A 4,590-nucleotide genomic window follows, 5' to 3' on the forward strand; every position below is an offset into this window, starting at 1 on the left:
TATTATGTTTCCTTCTATCCTTTCCTCCACATTTAATACATTACATTCAATTGTGCTTTCTTATTAAAAAAAAAAGATGACAGAAAATGTTCCCTCAGATGAACCTTGTTTATTACTAGTAGAGAAGAGTAGCATACATGTATTTAAAACTTTCCTTGTCTGTATTATTTTCTTTTGTTAAAATGATTTGAGGGATAGCGAGATAGAGATGTTTACATATAAGAAAAACGAATAAATATAAATTTATCATTTATAAGTCATGTATTTTTGTAGTAGTATTGATGATAAAATAGGAGGCCATATATCTTTCTTGAGAGGAAGGGGGAATTGTATTACAATTAGTAATCATAAAAACATTTTTATTATATAGATATAAGAATATGGATATTGTTACTTTTAGTAGGCATAATTAATTATCATCAATTTAAGTTGACTAAAAATTGAGATTCTGAAATTCGTTTCTGTGTTTATAATTCTAAGAGAGATTTTCTAAAGTAATTTTCTGGTTTATATCCTCATAAAATTACTCCGACCTTCAATCCTTTGGTGGTATTTTAGCAGTGTTGCTTCTCTATTACTATATACATGTCTATGCAATTGTATTTTTTTGTTTTATTTCCACATGAAATTTTGCTATCTCTATTGAAAACAATTGGTAAATTAAAAATAAAGTTTTGTCTTTTCTATTTTTCCAAACTATAAAAAACAACATATATGTGCGTTGTCTCGGGGATTATAAAATGTGATCTCAATACATTATATCTGTCTGATTGATTTCCCTGTTATGGAAGTTGAATCCAGAAATCAGTCAAATATAATTACTTCAGCAATGTGCCAGGCACTGTTAGGTTATTAGGAGTGTTGCTATCAGCAAACCAACCAGGAGCTACTAGCAATATATTTTGAAATGTTTTTGTATTAGTTTTTCATTGCTGCTATAATAAATAACCACAGACTTAGTGGCTTAAAATGACACAAATTTATTATCTGAGATTTCTGGATTTTAGAAGTGAAACATTTCAACGGGCTAAAGTCAAAGTAGTGGCAGGGATATGTTTCTTTGGGAGGCTTTTGGGGAGAGTCTATTTCCTTGACTTTTTAAAAATAAAGTTAGAATGAAACTTTAGTTCACATTTATATAAACCATGAAAAAATTTACATATTTCCACATTACAAAACATTTCAATTAAATATTTTTTGCCATAAATTATCTTGCAGAGTTCTATAACTGAAATAGCAGTTTACATTGATCAAGGTAAAGCAAAATAACAATAAATGGTTGTTTAAAAATTGTAAATCCATATATAAACATATGGCTTCATTATCAGTATTTTATACAGCCCATTACTAAATTATGCCCATTATCAATTAGCACTCATTTTTAAAGATACATTCCTAAAAGGAAAAAGAATAACAACAGTGCAGAAATATCAAGAACACATTTATATTGAACTGTGGTAACTATACCATATATATTGAGTTCTGACTAAACTTTAAAGCGTATACATTTGTTTTTAAATAGTTTCTTTAACCAATAATCTAAATTTTTGGCTGTTTAAAATCAAGCAATTACTACTTTTACTTTGTACAAAAACTAATTTTTTAAAAAGATTTTATTTATTTATTTTTAGAGAGGGAAGGGAGGGAGAGAGAGAGAGAGAGAGAAACATCAATGTGCTGTTCCTGGGGGTTATGGCCTGCAACCCAGGCATGTACCCTGGCTGGGAATCGAACCTGCGACACTTTGGTTTGCAGCCCGCGCTCAATCCACTGAGCTATGCCAGCCAGGGCTCCAAAAACTAATTTTTAAAAACTCATCTGGCAAACTTGAAAATTTCCAATAAGTACATTGGCAGATAAGGGTAAAACAAATTATTCTGATGGATTGTTCATTTCCTTGAGTAGTCAATTTCAAATTTAACTACAAAAACATAAACTAAAACTCTATGCTTCAAGGAGAATCATTCTACAGCAAATCATCTTAGCAATTAAAATACTTAAGATCAGTATTTACTATCCTAAAACATAATAGAATATTACCTAATTATTCTTCCAGATAATACGTAAAAATATAACTGTAGAATTATTTTTTACCTGTGCTGATGATTCTTGTAACTATGTAAGTGTAACTTTGGGTTGAGGTATAGTTTAGGAAGTAAGTACTTGTGGAAGTTTGAAGTGATCTTTGGTTTCTATATAAATATAAAAACATTTTAAATGCCATGATGGAGTCACAGGACTCCAAATGTCAAGTTACAGTATGAATTGATAGCAGATGTCTATGGCAAGGAGGAAATATTTGGCCTAATATGAGGATAAAAAGAAAAAGGAGCACATTTCTAGGGAGGAAAAAATATTAAAAATTATAACAGAAAGAAAACCACATCCCCCAAATAAAAAAGTCATTACTTGAAGAGATCAATATTACTTTTTATTGACACTTGAAACAGTATTTCTATTTTTGGAAGAGTGCAATAACACTTTCTTTTTATTATTCCTTTTATGTGTTATAACCAGTAAGTATATATGAAAATGTTTATAAAAATACAAATTCTGTATGGTGATCAAGTAGTTTTAGAATAAGTCTACAAAGTCACATCATTCATAAGTCATTTATATCTAAGCTACTCATTTATACCTGAACAAGTTTTCATTAAGTGTACTAATAATTTTTGAATGATGTAATACAAATTCTGGTTGCAGTATTTTATTATTTTGCTGAAATATATTTGGGAAAAGTAAGCCAGCTGCTTCATCTATTTTTAACACTAGTATATGTGGATGATATTATATGGACAACTACATGTGTACAAACTTAAAATATCATAAATTTCCCACAAGTAGGTATTATTTAGTCTGTCAATGGTGTGTATTTGCAAAATATTTTAACACTGCAAATATCACAGATTTCAAGACTGGGCACTGGAAAAGTTTCATACTATACTATAGTGATGCTAGTGTGCACTTCTACACAAGGCCTCTTAGTGACATCAATCAACAATTGCATGAAATCCTTCATTTCATGCTAACTTGAACTGTGCATCATATTTTCACAGGTTTGAAAGGTTTCAATGACCAGATTTACCAATGTTTTACCTTTTTGACAGAAATAGAACTAAACAGGGATATTAAAGGGTGGAAATCTTCATGGCATGAAAGAACAGAAATATCTCTATTTAGGCCACTGATAGGAACCTGGGGAAATGCTGGACAGGAAGCCAGCAACTAAGTTCAGTGACACTGCCCAGTTTGTACAGTGTTAAGAGTAGTATATAAAGAATAAAACTCCTCTCTGAGAAAATCCTACCCAAAATAATTCTGTTTGAAGTAATGTCATTCTTCACCTCTTTATTAAAGCTTTTATATTTTCTGCTGCCTGCTTAATCCCAAATTCATCTTCCTTTGAATCCAGTGGAAGCCCAATAATATCAAACCAAGAGGGCATAGCCATGCTCTATTTATTTATTTATGTATTTATTTAATTTATATCATTGTTTAAGTACAGTTGTCTCCATTTTTATCCCACTACACACCCCAACCCATCCATCCCCACCTCCCACCCTCAAACCTACCCCCTTTGGCTTTGTCCATGATACCTTTATACATGTTCCTTGATGACCCCCCCATTATCCCCTATTATCCCTCTCCCCCCTCCCTTCTGGGTACTATCAGTTTGTTCTTTATTTCAATGTCTCTGGTTGTATTTTGCTTGCTTTTTTTGTTGATTAGGTTCCACTTATAGGTGAGATCATATGGTATTTGTCTTCTACCACTTGACCTATTTGACCTAGCAGAATGCTTTCCAGTCTTATCCTTTGTGACAGCATGGATGGAAATGGAAAGCCATGTTCATATTTAATGTTACATGTGTAACTGGTGCATGTGGGGAGATATATTTGATATGTGAACTTCTGATACCTGCAAAGGCTTCTTCATCTCCCAATCAATGACAAAAGATCACTGCAGCTGAGGCCTTCCTGAAGACAGCACCTTTTTGGGACCAAGAGTACATGTCAGAAGCGAAGAAACTATTTTCTTGATTTTTCCAGCCTTTACAGAGAGCCCAATTCCTTGATTCAGAGTGCCCTCCCCCTTTCAAAGCAAGGGTCCAGCGGCCAGTAGAGTCTTTCTCATGCTTCATTGCTCTGATATTTAGTCTCCTGCTTTCCTCTTTCACCTACCCAGGATTATCTTTGTATTTTAAGGTCATTTTATTAGTAAACTTAACTTCAACTACAACTGTAATTCCCACTTGCCATGTGACATAACATATTCATAGGTTCCAAAGTTCAAATGTACACATCTTTGGAGGGGTTATTATTCTGCCTACCATAGTGCAGCATTAGCATAGGTACCATGCCTAGTTTTAGTCTTCCAAAACAAAGAACTCAAAGTGCCATCTGTAAAAATCTAAAATACCTTTTAAACATTACTCATTACATACAAATGCTGCAAAACTTTGTTTTTGGTTGATTTATTTAGATATTTATTCTTAGTTCTCTAGTTGATTTTGCATAAATTAAAATAATATAGGTTTAAGCTCCTAACCAAACATGAGTTTCACTTTTAAAATTGTATTAATTTTAGAAA

General features: G+C 32.1%; 1 pseudogene; it reads right to left on the bottom strand.

Moving 5' to 3' along the window:
• Window positions 1-3,025: 3,025 nt before the first annotated feature.
• Window positions 3,026-4,141, bottom strand: LOC123819846 (annotated as a pseudogene).
• Between the last annotated feature and the right edge of the window lie 449 nt (window positions 4,142-4,590).

This window comes from Phyllostomus hastatus, unplaced genomic scaffold, assembly GCF_019186645.2.
Source record: "Phyllostomus hastatus isolate PE091 unplaced genomic scaffold, TTU_PhHast_1.1 phas_contig_34, whole genome shotgun sequence".
Taxonomy (NCBI): domain Eukaryota; kingdom Metazoa; phylum Chordata; class Mammalia; order Chiroptera; family Phyllostomidae; genus Phyllostomus; species Phyllostomus hastatus.